This window comes from Zalophus californianus, chromosome 15, assembly GCF_009762305.2.
Source record: "Zalophus californianus isolate mZalCal1 chromosome 15, mZalCal1.pri.v2, whole genome shotgun sequence".
NCBI lineage: Eukaryota > Metazoa > Chordata > Mammalia > Carnivora > Otariidae > Zalophus > Zalophus californianus.
In genome coordinates this window covers 80979768-80999480 of record NC_045609.1, presented here as the reverse complement: position 1 = coordinate 80999480, position 19713 = coordinate 80979768, and positions in this window count along the sequence as shown.

Here is a 19713-nt window from a genome sequence, read left to right as displayed (position 1 = left end):
ATTCATTGTTTGTTCATAACACCCAGTGCTCCATGCAGAACGTGCCCTCCTCAATACCCATCACCAGGCTAACCCATCCCCCTACCCCCCTCCCCTCTAGAACCCTCAGTTTGTTTTTCAGAGTCCATCATCTCTCATGGTTCGTCTCCCCCTCTGACATACTCCCCTTTTCTTCCTCTCCTGTTATCTTCTTCTTTTTCTTTTTTCTTAAAATATGTTGCATTATTTGTTTCAGAAGTACAGATCTGTGATTCAACAGTCTTGCACAATTCACAGCGCTCACCGTAGCACATACCCTCCCCAATGTCCATCACCCAGCCACCCCATCCCTCCCACCCCCCAACCACTCCAGTAACACTCAGTTTCTTTCCTGAGATTAAGAATTCCTCATATCAGTGAGGTCATGTGATACATGTCTTTCTCTGATTGACTTATTTCACTCAGCATAACACCCTCCAGTTCCATCCACGTCGTTGCAAATGGCAAGATCTCATTCCTTTTGATGGCTGCATAATATTCCATTGTGTATATATACCACATCTTCTTTATCCATTCATCTGTCGATGGGCATCTTGGCTCTTTCCACAGTTTGGCTATGGTGGACATTGCTGCTATAAACATTGGGGTACATGTACCCCTTCGGGTCCCTACATTTGTATCTTTGTGGTAAATACCCAGTAGTGCAATTGCTGGATCGAACGGTAGCTCTAATTTCAACTGTTTGAGGAACCTCCATACTGTTTTCCAGAGGGGTTGCACCAGCTTGCATTCCCACCAACAGTGTAGGAGGGTTCCCCTTTCTCCACATCCCCGCCAACATCTGTCGTTCCCTGACTTGTTAATTTTAGCCATTCTGACGGGTGTGAGGTGGTATCTCATTGAGGTTTTGATTTGGATTTCCCTGATGCCAAGCGATGTTGAGCACTTTTTCATGTGCCTGTTGGCCATTTGGATGTCTTCTTTGGAGAAATGTCTGTTCATGTCTTCTGCCCATTTCTTGATTGGATTATTTGTTCTTTGAGTGTTGAGTTTGATAAGTTCTTTATAGATTTTGGATACTAGCCCTTTATCTGATACGTCATTTGCAAATATTTTCTCCCATTCTGTCGGTTGTCTTTTGGTTTTGTGGACTGTTTCTTTTGCTGTGCAGAAGCTTTTTATCTTGATGAAATCCCAATAGTTCATTTTTGCCCTGGCTTCCCGTGCCTTTGGCGATGTTTCTAGGAAGAAGTTGCTGCGGCTAAGGTCGAAAAGGTTGCTACCTGTGTTCTCCTTTAGGATTTGGATGGACTCCTGTCTCACGTTTAAGTCTTTCAACCATTTGGAGTCTATTTTTGTGTGTGGTGTAAGGAAATGGTCCAGTTTCATTCTTCTGCATGTGGCTGTCCAATTTTCCCAACACCATTTGTTGAAGAGACTGTCTTTTTGCCATTGGACATTCTTTCCTGCTTTGTCAAAAATAAGTTGACCATAGAGTTGAGGGTCCATTTCTGGGCTCTCAATTCTGTTCCATTGATCTATGTGTCTGTTTTTGTGCCAGTACCATACTGTCTTGATGATGACAGCTTTGTAATAGAGCTGGAAGTCCGGAATTGTGATGCCACCAGCTTTGCTTTTCTTTTTCAGTATTCCTCTGGCTATTCTGGGTCTCTTCTGGTTCCATACAAATTTTAGGATTATTTGTTCCATTTCTTTGAAAAAAGTGGATGGTATTTTGATGGGGATTGCATTGAATGTGTAGATTGCTCTAGGTAGCATTGACATCTTCACAATGTTGATTCTCCCAATCCATGAGCATGGAACGTTTTTCCATTTCTTTGTGTCTTCTTCAATTTCTTTCCTGAGTATTTTATAGTTTTCTGAGTACAGATCCTTTGCCTCTTTGGTTAGATTTATTCCTAGGTATCTAATGGTTTTGGGTGCAATTGTAAATGGGATAGACTCCTTGATTTGTCTCTCTTCTGTCTTGTTGTTGGTGTATAGGAATGCCACTGATTTCTGTGCATTGATTTTATATCCTGCTACTTTACTGAATTCCTGTATGAGTTCTAGCAGTTTTGGGGTGGAGTCTTTTGGGTTTTCCACATACAGTATCATATCATCTGCAAAGAGTGAGAGTTTGACTTCCTCTTTGCCGATTTGGATGCCTTTGATTTCTTTTTGTTGTCTGATTGCTGTGGCTAGGACTTCTAATACTATGTTGAATAGCAGTGGTGAGAGTGGACATCCCTGCCGCGTTCCTGACCTTAGGGGAAAAGCTCTCAGCCTTTCCCCATTGAGAATGATATTCGCTGTAGGTTTTTCGTAGATGGCTTTTATGATATTGAGGTATGTACCCTCTATCCCTATACTCTGAAGAGTTTTGATCAAGAAAGGATGTTGTACTTTGTCAAATGCTTTTTCTGCATCTATTGAGAGGATCATATGATTCTTGTTCTTTCTTTTGTTAATGTATTGTATCACGTTGATTGATTTGCGGATGTTGAACCAGCCTTGCAGCCCAGGAATAAATCCCACTTGGTCGTGGTGAATAATCCTTTTAATGTACTGTTGGATCCTATTGGCTAGTATTTTGGTGAGAATTTTTGCATCCATGTTCATCAAGGATATTGGTCTGTAATTCTCTTTTTTGATGGGGTCTTTGTCTGGTTTTGGGATCAAGGTAATGCTGGCCTCATAAAATGAGTTTGGAAGTTTCCCTTCCATTTCTATTTTTTGGAACAGTTTCAGGAGAATAGGTATTAATTCTTCTTGAAATGTCTGATAGAATTCCCCTGGGAAGCCATCTGGCCCTGGGCTTTTGTTTCTTGGGAGATTTTTGATGACTGTTTCAATTTCCGTAGTGGTTATAGGTCTGTTCAGGTTTTCTATTTCTTCCTGGTTCAATTTTGGTAGTTGATACATCTCTAGGAATGCACCCATTTCTTCCAGGTTATCTAATTTGCTGGCATAGAGTTGCTCATAATATGTTCTTATAATTGTTTGTATTTCTTTGGTGTTGCTTGTGATCTCTCCTCTTTCATTCATGATTTTGTTGATTTGGGTCATTTCTCTTTTCTTTTTGATCAGTCTGGCCAGGGGTTTATCAATCTTGTTAATTCTTTCAAAGAACCAGCTCCTAGTTTCGTTGATCTGTTCTACTGTTCTTTTGGTTTCTAGTTCATTGATTTCTGCTCTGATCTTTATGATTTCTCTTCTCCTGCTGGGTTTAGGCTTTCTTTGCTGTTCTTTCTCCAGCTCCTTTAGATGTAGGGTTAGGTTGTGTATTTGAGACCTTTCTTGTTTCTTGAGAAAGCCTTGTATTGCTATATACTTTCCTCTCAGGACTGCCTTTGCTGTATCCCAAAGATTTTGAACAGTTGTGTTTTCATTTTCATTGGTTTCCATGAATTTTTTTAATTCTTCTTTAATTTCTTGGTTGACCCATTCATTCTTTAGTAGGATGCTCTTTAGCCTCCATGTATTTGAGTTCTTTCCGACTTTCCTCTTGTGGTTGAGTTCTAGTTTCAAAGCATTGTGGTCTGAAAATATGCAGGGAATGATCCCAATCTTTTGGTACCGATTGAGACCTGATTTGTGACCTAGGATGTGATCAATTCTGGAGAATGTTCCATGGGCACTAGAGAAGAATGTGTATTCCGTTGCTTTGGGATGGAATGTTCTGAATATGTCTGTGAAGTCCATTTGGTCCAGTGTGTCATTTAACATCTTTATTTCCTTGTTGATCTTTTGCTTAGATGATCTGTCCATTTCAGTCAGGGGGGTGTTAAAATCCCCCACTATTATTGTATTGTTGTCAATGTGTTTCTTTGCTTTTGTTATTAATTGGCTTATATAATTGGCCGCTCCCATGTTCGGGGCATAGATATTTACAATTGTTAGATCTTCTTGTTGGATAGACCCTTTAAGTAGGATATAGTGTCCTTCCTCATCTCTTATTACAGTCTTTGTTTTAAAATCTAGTTTGTCTGATATAAGGATTGCCACCCCAGCTTTCTTTTGGTGTCCATTAGCATGGTAAATGGTTTTCCACCCCCTCACTTTCAATCTGGGGGTGTCTTTGGGTGTAAAATGAGTCTCTTGCAGACAGCATATTGATGGGTCTTGTTTTTTAATCCAATCTGATAGCCTGTGTCTTTTGATTGGGGCATTTAGCCCATTTACATTCAGGGTAACTATTGAAAGGTATGAATTTACTGCCATTGTATTACCTGTAAGGTGACTGTTAACTGTCTGTTGTCTGTGTTCGTTTCTGCTCTTTGCTGCTTTTAGGTTCTCTCTTTGCTTAGAGGACCCCTCTCAATATTTCTTGGAGGGCTGGTTTCGTGTTTGCAAATTCTTTTAGTTTTTGTTTGTTCTGGAAGCTTTTGATCTCTCCTTCTATTTTCAATGATAGCCTAGCTGGATATAGTATTCTTGGCTGCATATTTTTCTCGTTTAGTGCTCTGAAGATATCTTGCCAGTCCTTTCTGGCCTGCCAGGTCTCTGTGGATAGGTCTGTTGCCAATCTAATGTTTCTACCATTGTAGGTTACATATCTCTTCTCCCGAGCTGCTTTCAGGATTTTCTCTTTGTCTCTGAGACTCGTAAGTTTTACTATTAGATGTCGGGGTGTTGACCTATTTTTATTGATTTTGAGAGGGGTTCTCTGTGCCTCCTGGATTTTAATGCCTGTTTCCTTCCTCACATTAGGGAAGTTCTCTGCTATAATTTGCTCCAAAATACCTTCTGCCCCTCTCTCTCTCTCTTCTTCTTCTGGGATCCCAATTATTCTAATGTTGTTTCGTCTTATCGCATCACTTATCTCTCGAATTCTGCCCTCGTGATCCTGTAGTTGTTTCTCTCTCTTTTTCTCAGCCTCTTTATTTTCTATCATTTGGTCTTCTATATCGCTGATTCTCTCTTCTGCCTCATTTATCCTAGCATTTAGTGCCCCCATTTTTGATTGCACCTCATCAATAGCCTTTTTGATTTCGATTTGGTTAGATTTTAGTTCTTTTATTTCTCCAGAAAGGGTTTCTCTAATAACTTCCACGCTTTTTTCAAGCCCAGCTAGTATCTTTAAAGTCATGATTCTGAACTCTAGGTCCGACATCGTACTAATGTCCGTATTGAGTAGGTCCCTGGCTGACGGTACTACCTCTTGTTCTTTTTGCTGAGGTGATTTCTTTCGTCTTGTCATTTTGTCCAGAGGAGAATAGATGAATGAGAGAACAAAAGGCTAACAGGTTTACTACGTCCCCAGCAAATATACTGTATACAAATCAGAAAAGACCTGAAACCAGGGGAAAAGAAAGGGAAAGAAAGAAAAAAGAAAGAGAAAAAGAAAAAAAAAAGAAAAAAAAGATAAAAACAAAAACAAAACAATTCAAAAAAAGGCAGAATATGATCAAATATGATCAGGCTAGTGCATAGATCAGTGCCACACACTAGATTTTGGGCGTATTTTGGTCTGTTAGAAAAAAGTGCCTCCTAAAATTTTAAAGGAAGAAAGACATATATGTACAAAATAAGGGTTGATACAATGAAGGGATGGAAGATGACTGTAAAGATGAAAATTATAAAAGATTTTATAAAAGGACTTGGTAAGATAAGTTGTTTGAAAAAAGAAAGAAGATTTAAGGAAAAAAAAAAAAAAGGAAAAAGGGAGAGAATGTGATCACGCAGGAGACTAGAACAAAGCCATACACTAGTGATTTAGGGTATATTTTGATCTGTTAGAAGAAACTGTACCTCAAAATTTTAAAGAGAGAACAACTTATATATATATGCCAAAAACAAGGATAACTACTATGAAGGGATAAAATATGACTCTAAAAATGAAAAAAAAAAATTTTTTTTTTAAAAAAAAGGGATTTATAAGATGTTGGTTGAAAAAGGGAAAAAGAAAAATAAAAAAAAGTCAACAAAAATTAACTTTGATGAAATAATGAATCATGGTAAAAAAAAAAAAAAAAAAAAAGAAGCCATGAATCTATGTGCAGTATTCCCCTAGCGCTGGAGTTCTCCTATTCTCCTTGATCGATCAACTTGGTCTTGGCTTGCTGGCTGTTTGTGTTGATCTTCTGGGGGAGGGGCCTGTTGCTGTGGTTTCCAAATGTCTTTGCCGGAGGCGGAATTGCCCCGCCCTTGTCGGTCCGGGCTAAGGAAGCTGCTCCAGTTTGCTCTCAGGAGCTTTTGTTCCCTGCAAGCTCTCGGCACAGCTTTGGAGGACCAGGGCGAAAATGGCGGCCTCCCAGTCTCCGCCCGGAGGAGCCGAGAACTCAGGGCCCCACTCCTCAGTGCGCCCCCAGAGAAAAGCAGTCACTCCCGTGTCCCCGGTCTCCGGCCGCTCTCCATGCTCACCCGGCCTGTGATCGAGCGTTGCTATCTCTGGCACCCGACCCCGCTCGGAGTCTCCAAATCCAGCAGATCCCTGCAGTGCGTTCCCGCACCGCTCCTCCCCGGGAAGGAAGGGGAGTCTCCCCAGATCTGCTGCTTGTTGGGTCCTTGCTGGGGGAGCCGTGCCCCGACTGGGCCGCAGATCACAGTTTATGGCAACCCCGAGCTGAGAGCCCGCGACTCTGCTCCGTATCTGCAGCCGGCTTCCCCGCCCCGACACCTGGGAGCTCTGCCGCACTCAGGCACCCCCGGTCTCTCTGTGACCCCAAGGGTCCTGAGACCACACTGTCCCGGGAGGATTCCACCCCCCGCTTAGCCACTGCAGCGACGTCCCTCCGCGGAGCCGACTTCTAAAAGGTCCGATTTTGTGCTCCGTGGCTCTAGCACTTGCCAGAAGCGGCCGACGGAGGCCCCCTCCCCCGCCGTCTATCCTCCCGAATATCGCCTCGGATTCACTTCTCCGCACGTCCTACCTTCCAGTAAGTGGTCGCTTCTCTGTTCAGAGAGTTGTTGCTACTCTCCTGTTCGATCTCCTGTTGAGTTCGTAGGTGTTCAGAATGGTTTGATCCCTATTCAGCTGAATTCCTGAGACCAGACAAAATCTAGGTCTCCTACTCCTCCGCCATCTTGCTCCGCCCCCCATAGTCTTTGAATTTTGTCTTCAGCTCCGTGTGGGCAGCATAGAGGATGGTGTTCAAGGAGGCCTGAATGTGAAGGCCCACAGGGGCGACGGGGTGCGTTTCAGGGTGTCTCCCTCCTCGCCCACCCAGCCCTGGGACACCTTGAGGTGAGTGTGTGTGCTTGCTTTACGGAAGTCTTGCTTTCCTGATGAATTTAAAATGTGGTTTGAATTGGAAGAAAATTTGATGACTTTCCCAGAACACATCTAGGGGGCTAAGTGAGTTCTGTCTATCTGTCTGTCTACCCACCTCTCCGTCCATCCCTCTAGCTATCTAGAGATCTATAAACATCTCTATAAAAAAATGTGGATACAGATTTGTAACAGAATCTTAGTGTATAAGGAAGGTGAGGGCAGTGGCCTGAATAATCTTATTTATATTTTTCTATTTCTTCAGGCATCAGTTGATTCTAGAAAGAATTTGCAGGAGGTAGACATAGAAGATGTGGTCCTGTGCCCACAGTCTGGGCGCTGGGAGGCAATTCTGGGCGTGCCAAAGAGGACGTCTGAGAAGGGAGAGATGCGAGGGTAAAGATTGTCTCCTTCTGTACCGGGAGGCTGGAAGGCCCAGCCCAGCCCCAGACGGGACCTGCACCTAGAGCCTTGGGCCTCGTCACAGTGGGGAGCAGGCAGTGAGAAATCCCCGTGGCTTATCCAGTCTGTGGCCTAGGCACGGGTGTGTGTGGGTATTTGGAGGAGAGTGTGTCCATCTGGGAACTTACTGCTGCATAATGACAGCTCATGGTGAGGACGGATCGAAGGTTCTGAGGCCACCCTGGGTCAGACAGCATGTGGCCCGGCAAGGTCACGTTCCTCAGGGCTGGGGCTCTCAGGCCTTCCTTGGCTGTAGAGCCTCAGGCTCGGGCAAGGCACTGCCTCCCTTGATGGCCTGCTTTTGGGGATTGAGTTCAAGGAGTTGGATGGAGAAATCTCCGTGGGTGTTGGAAGTGGGAGTCTGAGGCCCCTGGTTCGGGTGTCCTTCAGAGGAGGCCTGGATCTACGGTACCAGCCAGGGCCAGAGCGGACCTGCCAGCTGCGGGGCATGTGGGGCCTGAGGCCCAGAGGTGGAGCTAAGAGACGGCGGGGTTCCTGAAGCCAAGGCGATGAAGGGAGTCTGCCCAGGGAGAGGGAAGGCTCAGAAGAGGGTTAAGGATGGACCATGAGGGAACCCTGACATTTAGGGGACAGTTCTAGGGAGGCGGCAGAAGAGACTGGGAGGGAGCAGCTGGTGGAGAAAGAGATGAGGAGTGTGCCAAGGCCTGGAAACCTAGGAGGAGAAATTTCCAGAACTCAGGCGGTGGGTGTCTGCAAACTGTGAACTGAAGTTGTTGTTGTTGTTTTTTAAATATATAAAGATTTATTTATTTATTTGACACACACATACACAGAGCACAAGCAGGGGGAGCAGCAGATTCCCCGCAAGGCAGGGAGCCCAATGCGGGGCTTGATCTCAGGACCCCGAGACCATGACCTGAGCCAAAGGCAGACGCTTCACTGACTGAGCCGCCCAGGCGCCCCTGAAGTTGTTCTGATCACTCTACAGAGGTGCTTGGGACCAACTAACATGCTCTTTGTTTCTGGGGCTTTGCAGTGACCCAGACCCTTGTTTCTGCCCAGCCCGGAGAGGCCGAGCGCCTCTTACTTTCTTGGTCAGAAGCTTCCCTGCAGAGACCTTCTCTTCCATCCTGCATGGCTCCGAGCAGGCCAGCAGCCCCCGAGGAATCAGGGGGAGTCAGGACGGACAGGGCGACAGAGATGCATTATGCTGGCACCCATGTGTCACCTGTAGGAAGCCCAGGATCAGCTGGGCTTTCCAGGCATTTCTTGAGGGGACACTCGAGGCCAGAAGGAGGGTAGGAGCATGGCTGTCCTCAGGGCCCAGAGGGAGGCAAAGCGGGGGGCGGGGACTGTGACCCACCTGTGAGGACGGTGCAGGAGGAGCAGGCGGGAGGCTGTCAGGGTGCAGCCTGCACTGGCCACAGCTGCTCACCGTTGTTCTAGCACTGTCCTGGCCACAGGCTGACAAGACGCGGAGCCAGCTCTCCATGATGCCTGGCTTCTTTTTGCCAAGAGTGGCGGGTTCCACGAAGTCGATTGCTGTCATTACCCAGGTCCTCCTCCCTGCCCTGGCGCTTAGGAGCTTTGACGTTGAGGGGCATCCTCCCAAGTCCTGGTTACATGTGGCTGCCGGTGGCCTCCATCGCTGCCTGAGCGAGTCATGAGGCCACGAGCATGCGTGATGGGCATGTGTGGGAGACAGAGGGAAACCCAGCCTGGCTGTCAGGGTGGGCTGTGGCTTCCCTGCAGAAGCAGGACATGGGAGAGCCGGTGACAGTTTCTGGGGTCACTGCAGCAAGCCCCAGCCTGACTGGCCCCCAGCTCATCTCTGTTTCTCCGGCATGCACTGATAATGAATGTGTGTCCCACGTAGGGACAGGCAGCGCCGCATGCCCAGGAGGGACTGAGGGGACACGAATGTCCTTGGGGCCCCTGGAAAAGGCCAGATTTTGCCTTTCCCGATGACAAGGAGCACAGAGCACAATTTCCTAGCGCATATTGCCAATACCTGGGAAGAACTTCCCCTTACAGAGTAATTCTATAGCTATTTTTAGATGGATCTGCATTTATCATCCCCATTTTACAGATGAGGGAACTGAGGTAGAGAGAGGTAAAGGAACTTAGCCTGGGTCACACAGCCAGGAAGAGTCTGAGCTGGAGCATGAGCCCGAGAGGTTGTGAGCTGTCCGGCTGCGCAGGAGAGATCTGGCCCATCCCAGGCCAGATGGCTGCTCCTCACTGCGGTGAGCGTTCAATGTCCAGTGTTGTTCCCAGTTGATGCCTGGATCTCAGGAGCAATCTTCAGGAGTAACTGTCCTCAGATTCTAGAGCTTGGACTCGGCTCTGGGAGGCCCAGGTTGGCTTCAATGCGGAGATAAATGGCCAGCTGGGCCATTCCTGGGCTGAGTATCCCTGTGTGGGGATCAGACCTGGGCACCCCTTGAGGAGCTGGATACTGGGGTTCAGATCTTTGCTCTACCATTTCTAGTTGCATGACCTTGGGCAAGTCACTAAACTGCTGTGCCTCAGTTTTCCCATCTAAGCTACCTCATAGAGTTGCAGAGAGAAAGAAATACATCATCCATGAAGGGCTGGGACCAGAGCCCAGAATAGGTGCCGGGCTCTGGTGTGGGGCTGTCGCCCTGTTCTGCTTCATTCCGGGAGGAGGTGCTTCCAGGACCTGCCTGTCCCAGGCATTTGGAGCTCCCTTGTCTGGAGCCACCAACCTGGCCATTCCTGTCCTTCAGGGATTGAGTGTCAGGTAAGGAGGGTTCTTGAGTCCGACCCCAGATGTTGGTCCATGCATGCTGATGGCAGGAGTTCTTGGGGACAGGGACTGGGGAAGCTGTGCCTGCCCTGTTGGCTCTGGGGGAGGTTTGAATTACTCTTGGCCATGACCAGGAGGTACAACTCTATGCATGTGGTCACTTTTAGGTTCTAAGGATTAATTAATCATGAGAATACCCCTCTTGCATGGTCCTGGGGCCAGTGGTCATTGAGGGCTCTACATTGACTCAGTGTATGCCTTTGGGAAGTCACAGGATTTAGCTGAACCCAGTTTTCTCACCTGGAAAATGGGGCTAAAATAGTACCTTCTGTGTAGGGCTTCTGGAGGGAGTAAATGAAATACTTCACCAAAGTCCTCGAAAGAGTGTCTAGTTCTGGGAAAGTTCTTAATTTTTTTTTTTTTGCATTTCATCTTTTTTTGGTCCCCCAGTTTTTTTTTTTTTTTTTCCTGTGGTAAGTTCTTTTTTTTTTTTTTTTTTAAAGTAGGCTCCCTGCCAGGTGTGGAGCCCGATGTGGGGCTTGAATCCATGACCCTGAGATCAAGACCTGAGCTGAGATCAAGAGTTGGATGCTTAACTGACTGAGCCACCCAGGTGTCCCCAGGGCAAGTTCTTTTTTTTAAATAATTTTTTATTGTTATGTTAATCACCATACATTACATCATTAGTTTTTGATGTAGTGTTCCATGATTCATTGTGTGTGCATAACACCCAGTGCTCCACGCAGAACGTGCCCTCTTTAATACCCATCACCAGGCTAACCCATCCCCCCAGCCCCCTCCCCTCTAGAACCCTCAGTTTGTTTTTCAGGGTCTATCGTCTCTCATGGTTCATCTCCCCCTCCGACTTACTCCCCTTCATTCTTCCCCTCCTGCTATCTTCTTTTTTTTTCTTAACATATGTTGCATTATTTGTTTCAGAAGTACAGATCTGTGATTCAACAGTCTTGCACAATTCACAGCGCTCACCATAGCGCATACCCTCCCCAATGTCTGTCACCCAGCCACCCCATCCCTCCCACCCCCAACCACTCCAGCAACCCTCAGTTTGTTTCCTGAGATTAAGAATTCCTCGTATCTGTGAGGTCATAGGGTACATGTCTTTCTCTGATTGACTTCTTTCACTCAGCATAACACCCTCCAGTTCCATCCACGTCATTGCAAATGGCAAGATCTCATTCCTTTTGATGGCTGCATAATATTCCATTGTGTATATATACCACGTCTTCTTTATCCATTCATCTGTCGATGGACATCTTGGCTCTTTCCACAGTTTGGCTCTTGTGGACATTGCTACTATAAACATCGGGGTGCACGTACCCCTTCGGATCCCTACATTTGTATCTTTGGGGTAAATACCCAGTAGTGCAATTGCTGGATCGTATGGTAGCTCTATTTTCAACTGTTTGAGGAACCTCCATACTGTTTTCCAGAGTGGTTGCACCAGCTTGCATTCCCACCAACAGTGTAGGAGGGTTCTCCTTTCTCCGCATCTCCGCCAACATCTGTCGTTTCCTGACTTGTTAATTTTAGCCATTCTGACGGGTGTGAGGTGGTATCTCATTGAGGTTTTCATTTGGATTTCCCTGGTGCCGAGCGACGTGGAGCACTTTTTCATGTGTCTGTTGGCCATTTGGATGTCTTCTTTGGAAAAATGTCTGTTCATGTCTTCTGCCCATTTCTTGATTGGATTCTTTGTTCTTTGGGTGTTGAGTTTGATAAGTTCTTTATAGATTTTGGAGACTAGCCCTTTATCTGATATGTCATTTGCAAATATTTTCTCCCATTCTGTCGGTTGTCTTTTGGTTTTGTGGACTGTTTCTTTTGCTGTGCAAAAGCTTTTTATCTTGATGAAATCCCAATAGTTCATTTTTGCGCTTGCTTCCCTTGCCTTTGGCGATGTTTCTAGGAAGAAGTTGCTGTGGCTGAGGTCGAAGAGGTTGCTGCCTGTGTTCTCCTTTAGGATTTTGATGGACTCCTGTCTCACGTTTAGGTCTTTCAACCATTTGGAGTCTATTTTTGTGTGTGGTGTAAGGAAATGGTCCAGTTTCATTCTTCTGCATGTCCAGGGCAAGTTCTTAATACCTATCACTTAACCTGGAAAACATCCCTACAGGTGCTCTCATCCCTAGTTCAGACAAGGAAGCAGGTTCAGAGACAGGATGAGGGGCTCCAGTAGCTGGCTACATCTTTTGTGGGTTCCAGATGACCAGCGATGGAGCAAGTGACCAAAAGTGAGGCAGCTGGTGCTGGGAAGTAGCCAAGGGGAGCAACGGGTTTCTGGACTGGGGGTCAGGATGAGGCGTAATCCTGATTAAGGCCTCATCGTAGATTAGCAAAAGATCAGCTGACCTGGCGCACTCACTGTACAGAGCCCATTGCTCTGCCTGTAGAATCTGCTCAGTAAATGTTAGCATCACGCTGTGAGTGTCTTGATCGGCTGCCTTGCTGGCCCGGCTGCCGCTGCAACAAGGTGGCTCTCAGTGACCCAGATGGCATGGCCGAGCCGAGCCAGATATTGGGGAACCAGCTGAAGTGGCCCTGTAGGTGTCTGAACCTTACGTTCTTTCTCCCCTCAAAGACAGTTGTTTTATTTATTTATTTATTTATTTTTTTTAAGATTTTATTGATTTATTTATTTTGAGAGAGAGAATGAGAGAGAGAGCATGGCGGGGGGGGGGGAGAGTCAGAGGGAGAAGCAGACTCCCTGCTGAGCAGGGAGCCCGATGTGGGACTCGATCCCGGGACTCCAGGATCATGACCTGAGCCAAAGGCAGTCGCTTAACCAACTGAGCCACCCAGGCACCCTCAAAGACAGTTGTTTTAAAGATAGTCCTCTTGCTCCTCCAAGCTGAGCCTCCAGTTGGAGGCGCCATTTTGGTTTCTGTCTATCTGTTGGCTGTCATGGCCTGGGTCTTGCAGCTCTGGGCCACCTGCTTTCACTGGGGTGCTCTTCCTTCATGAAATGAGCCTGTTCTGGTAGTTGCAGGTGAGTGGTGTGTGGGATAAGAGTCCTGGAGGGGGGAGGCTGGGAAGTCAGAACAGAGGACCCCCAATCGGTACTCTGCCTGAGGCTGGCTCCTGACGGGTCGTTAGAGAAGCATCCGTGCAGTGAGCAGTGGCACTCTCTTGTGGCCAGGGCCATGGCTCAGGGTGCGGGGGTCCACTGCTTTTTTGGTTGTCTTGTTTGAGAGGCAGTGATCCCTGGGAGCAGAGGTCTGTGAGTATAGAGACATTTGTTCTGCCCAATGGGACAACTGGAGGTGCTGCAGGACAGGAGGTGCTGCAGGTCACCATGCTTCTGGATCTGGCTGTGCTTACTTATGTGTTGATGAGGAATTTCTTCCTGAGTTGATGCGCGGGAAGATGTATAAGTAGATCTGTAATAATTTCTGGCACTGTTTAAGGTTGAGCCCCAAAGGGAGTCACGTGAACCTTTCACGCTGACAAGCCTGCAGGGGATCTGTAGCCGGTAGTGAAAACGCGTGCCCACTTCAAGGGTCTAGAGATGTTTATCTGTGTAGCAGCCGGGATTCTGGGGCGTAGCTGGGTGTGGATGGCTTTCCTGAAAATATCTGCTCAGCAGCCATTCCCTGCACCCAGAAAACTCAAGAGGTACCAGGGCTGACTCTGTGACATGATCACAGTGTGACATGGTGATGTCATGATGCTGTGGTGCGGGGACACTGTGACCTGTCTCGTGTGACTCCCCTGAGTCAGACCTGCTGGGGCTGGCAGGCCTGTGGGTCCGACCTGGAAGGAAATCCTTCCTGCTGGCTTTTTGTCTCATTCCCCACTGGTTGCCCACCTGGCCTTGTAGAGCGCATCTCGGTGGGTCCCTGGCATTCCTTGTCTTCTGGGTCTTGGTGTGGAGGGTAGGTGGTGCCTGGTCTTCCCCTGGCTTCGCGGGAGGAGCTCCTGATTCTCCCAGGTGGCCCTCTGGGAGGCAGACCAGTCTCCTGCTGACATCAGCCGCTCCTCATGGCTTCACCTGGGGTGTTGTGCTCATGAGCAGCCTGCACCTGTGCTCTCTGACTTCCCAGAGACCCTGTCCCTTTGGGGTGATTGGGGCTGGGTGGGAGGTGTGGTGGAAGAAGGAGGGTGCGGGGTGGCAGGGGGATTCTGTGTAGCCCCTTGACGCTGACTCTAGTGCCCTGGGTGAGGGGTCTCCAGCGCTCCTGCAGGCAGGGTCCCACTGCGGGACTTGCCCAGACCCCTTCCGGAGGGTGTTTAGCAACCTGGTGGCTCTGCCAGCCACGGGGCAGCACCAGAGCATCACTGCCCTGGGCTGGCTGCTGTGGCTTCAGCCTCCACCCCGCTGCTGGGGCCCGAGCTGTGGGAGGCTCAGGAGAGCAGCTGAGGCCCGCGGCGTGCTTCTCTTTGCAAGCCCATCAGCCTCTCGAAGGTATTTGCATCAGCTTGCCTAGAGAAACATGCATATTTTGAAAGTAAATGAGTTGATGTGGAAAGCATACTTGGTCAAGTCATGGGAAAACGGCAGGTCACAGCACAAAAATGTCTGGTTGGAGGCTCTGCAAGCATAGGGCAAGGTATAAACACAGCTTTGCAGACCCAGCTTCAACCCTGAGCTCCCACAAAAATCATCTGGCCTGTGGTCATGGAGGAACCAAGATTCATGGTGAGAAATGGGAAAGGACATCTGTAGACCCTCTCTTTCATGCAGTCCCCATGACCCAGGACTGGGACAGCTTCGGAGGCCATGGGTGAAGCTCCTGAGGGTCTTGGCTCAGACCTGGGGTCAGATCTCAGTCTGGCCCCTGGACAAGTTCCCTCCTGCCTTGGAGCCTCAGTTTCCTGATCTGAAGAATGGGGTGATAATTGTACCGGATAGGTCGGCCCTAGGCTAAAAGTGAGGTTGCATGTGAAATGTGTGTGCTGAGGGGACCCTGGGGCCCGTCCCCCCACTGGGGGGCTGTCCCTCAGATCGTGCTGGCAAATCTTGGAATCTCAGGAACCACCGTCCCTGTAACATATGTGGCACCTGGTGCAGGGCTGGAAGCTCCTGGAGGCGGGAAGGGGACTGTGGGACTCTCCTCTTGTTGCCTGCAGCAGCCTGCCCAGTGCCCAGCGGAAGTGCTCGAGAGCTGTTTGCAGGAGAAACGGACCCATGCAGTGATGTGTGCCCAGCACACCTGTGTGCCACTTCCAGGCAGGCAAAGCACTAGCTTTTTGCAGGTGATGCTAGCAGGCGGGTAGAGCGAAGAGACAAGGCTCATGGCACTGTTGCAGAGGTGAGGGCGGTCAGAGTGAACAGGACGAGGTAGGTTTGCCAGTGGGTGCCTCTTCCTGAGACTGGAGCTGGAGGGAACCTCTCTCCACCATCTGTCAGGGACCCAGCTTTCTCCCTGCTCTTCCATTCATGGGGGGCGGCAAACCCAGTGGGACTGGGAGATAGACATGGGCCAGGGTGAGGAACAAGTGAGATGCTCAGGGAGGTGGAGGAGTCAGGAGGAAGACGGGACGCTGGCGCGGGGGGAGGAAGAGAAGGAAGCCCCTGCGGCCCATTCAAGGTGGGCTCACTTGGTCCGATGGGATATTTTGGGGGGGAAATGAAAGGACCATTTAGCCTCAATCTCTGCATTGCTGTGCGTGCTGGACCGACTAAGAGGAAGCCTCTTGTGGGTATGACCCTTTCTTCCATGCATCTAGGGGCATAGTAAAGGGAGCCTACTCTTACTCCCCAAAGTGTGCTGGAGGAGTTCTTGGTGCCCGACTGTGAGCCTGGCTGAGGAAGGCCCTGGAAACTGGAGATGAGTGGGACCTGGTCCGCGTCCTCAAGGAGCTCGAATATCCAGCACTGTGTCAGAGCCTTCTGTGATGAGTCTTCAGGGTGATTAGTTTTATGGAACGGTGCTGGGGACTGGCAGAGTTCCCCTCCCTCAGCTCCCCGGGAAATACCTAAACCATGGCAGGGAGCTGGCTCGCCTTCCGGCACATCTTATTAATAAGTTTAATTAACCCAAGGCAACATTTGCAGACGCTGATCGCACTCTGGGAGCACGAAGTGAAGTGTGCTGGTCAATTCTCGGCCACATGAGACTCTCACAACGTGCTGTGGGTGCCCCAAATGGGTGGGGTCTTTACTCTTGGGTTTTCCAACTGGTGAGGCGCCCCTGCCCACCCTTCCTCACAGGCTCACTGATCTGTGGAGAATTTGCAGATCAAGGTGACACCTTTCAGAGGTGTCACTGTGCCCTTCTCAGATGGGCTTATACACCTCTGCTCTGACCGTCCATGCCTGCAGGCAGGGCCCGGAGACCCAGCCAGTGCGGACCTGCCCGAGCGTTTCTAGCCTAAGTCCCGGGCAGGAGCAGTCCTGCCTTCCTGAGCCCGAGGAGTCACTGTGAGTGAGGGACAAGTTCCTCCTTGGCAAGGCTTTGCCTGTGTTTCTCCTGGCCACTCAGCCTGGCTGTGTGTATAAGGAGAGTGGAAAATAGTGCCCAAGGCAACCCCTGAATGTTGGTTACTGTTTCATCTCAAACTGAACTATTTTCAATAGTCCTCTAGCAGACTGGATGTCGTAGTTTTGGAATCTGTGAATTCCATCTGGGCAGAGTCATAGAGCCCCCCAAGGGCCACGGGGCTCTACAGAGTTGGCCTCGTGGGTAGGCCTGGGCCACTGGCTTTGGGCGTGGAGAGTGCGGGCAAGTGATGGGCCAGGTCCATGAACGGGAGGGAGCCCCGCGTGGACAGAGGAGAGGTAGGTGGTGAAAGGGTGCATGATGTGGAAGCGAAAAGGCCCGTGAGGTCAGTCCAGCTATGAGTGCTGAGAAGGGCAGCACCCGGCCCGGCTGCCCACCGCCCCACACCAGCACAGTGATGCTCTGGTCGCCCCCACAGCCTTGGCTGCCAGTAGAGATTGGGCGCCTGCTGTGGGTTCTGTTTGGGATTCAAACCAATGTGAGAATGCGTCCAGATCTGGGAATCAGCACGAAGAGTGAGGCTGACAGTTAAGAATTTTCATTGCAAGTACCAAAAACCTCAGCTCAAACTGGTTTAAATAAAGTGAATGAGCCCAGAAGAAATAATGCCGTGACTTACGTAACTGAGATGTCCGTGGACTGGCTGGTCCGACATCATCAGGACAGGATTTTTCACTCTCACCGTTTCTTCCCCACGCTCTCCCTTGAGAAATGAGGTGTGTCCTCCCAGGTTCAAGTACAGCAGAGGGGAGAGAAGTTCTCTGCATGGCGGCTCCTCAAACAACTGAACACAGAGCATGAAGACTCACCATTCTGCAGCTATAGTGTGTATCTAAGAAAACTGAGAGCACGTGTCCGCAAGGAGACTTGCCCCCAAATGTTCATAACAGCATTGTTCCCCATAGCCGAAAGTAGAAACAACCCCAATACTCATCAAGTAATAAATACAAAGTGCTCTGTTCATACGATGGAATATTATTTCGCAACAAAGAGGAACACAATATCTCTGTCCACAGGGATCCCCTGGTAAGGGTGGGAGAAAAGAAGGAATTGGGAGCAAAGAACATTTTCCAGGAAACAGTGGGCATCTGTCTCGTCTGGACGGCCCACTCTCTCCCTGATGGGCAGGAATCTAGGGCTCTGGACAGGACAGGAAATCTGAAGGTAAACAGTGGCTGGGAGTGGAATCTGTCGAGTATAGGATGGGGATGTGGTAAGAGAGGCAGAATCCAGGGGCCAAGCCAAAAATCCAAAAGAAGATGGCAGCCCAGTGGGCTGTCCCTGATTTGTTGAGCTGAGTAGAGGAAAACCTGATGTTAAGAGTAGGAAATGAACCAGGGATACCAGACCTGGGCAGTAAGGTCCAGGTCAGTGGGCAGATCAGCTGAGAGAAGCCCCAAGTCGTTGACAGCACTGGCTAGATGAGGGTAAGGGGATGCTGATAGAGAAGAGAGGTCTCCCTTGAAGATTTTACCTCATTCCCTAAGAGGCAAGGAATAGAGAGATGATGCCCCTGTGGGAAGTGCTTGGATGAGTAAATGGAGTCCAGACCAAGGAGAAGCTCATTCTGATGAGAGTGATCAGGAATGGTTTAATGAGGGAGAAGATTGGAGAATGTTCTTGAAGGTTCTGTAGACATTTGACAGTCAAAGAGGTGGTAAAAGGCTTTGAGGTGGAGTGTTGAGAGTGCACTCTGGAAGGGGAGAGTGTGGAATTCTTCATACCAGATGGGGAGAAGCATGGAGTTCTTCACACCAGTTGGGGAGAAGCATGGAGTTCTTCACACCGGATGGGGAGAGCATGGAAGTCTTCACACCAGATGGCAAGAGTGTGGAAGTCTTCACCCAGATGGCGAGAGTGTGGAAGTCTTCACCCAGATGGCGAGAGTGTGGAAGTCTTCACACCAGATTGAGAGAGCATGGAAGTCTTCAGGCCAGATGGGGTGAGTGTGGAAGTCTTTTCATCCAAAGGGGACAGATGGGAAGGGAAAACTGAGAAGAGAGAGTGCAGTGAGAAGCCCAGTGCCTTGAGGATGGGACCTTGGAGCTCCAAGGTCTGAGAAATGGGGCCTAGGTTTGAGTGAGCTGATTCTTGGAGTCCAGGCTGGAGGGACAGGCCTGAAGTGCAGGTGGTGGGCGGGGCAGGGGACCCCAGGGTCTATCAGCATTCATCGTATTGTTGGAGGCAGGGTCCTCAGATGGGGCTTGTGGATCCTCCTGGAGGGAGGGGAACACGGTGGTGGGAAGCCAGCTGTGGCCAGCACAGTGAGCGTGGAAGGTGGTCAGCCATCCCCTCCACCATGGGGAGCAATGGGGCCGGCAACACCACCAACTCCTGTCGTAGGAGGGGCCTGGTCCAAGCAGGGGCCGGCCTCGGGTGGGGCTAGCCAGTTGTGGAAGGCTTTAGTTCCATGGGCTGAGGGCTGTTGGGTACTGGCCTGTAGGCCCAGGAGCTCAGGAGTGAGGCTGAGGTGGGTGCCCCACAGCCAGGGCACCTAGGGCAGGAGAGAAGCTTGTCCATGCCACATGGGTTGCCTACTTCTGGTTTGGGGTCAGCAGAGGTCCTTGGGAAGGACTGGTAAGTCCAACACTCATTCATTCATTCATTTGATTCTTTTTGTCTTTTCATTCAGGCAATAGGTATTCATGGAGATGTTCTGTCAAGGACCGTGAAAAGCTGACCAGGGCTCTATGGAGCTCACAGCCTGCAGAGGGAGACAGACAGACAAACAGGATCTTCCCTCCCAGAGCGGTAGGGGCAGCATGGGGGTGGGGAGTGCTGGGAGCTGAGAGAGAAGGCGGAGGGACATCTGTGTGAGTCTGGTGTGGTCAGAGAGGGCTGCCTGGAGGAAGCCACACCCAGGCTGA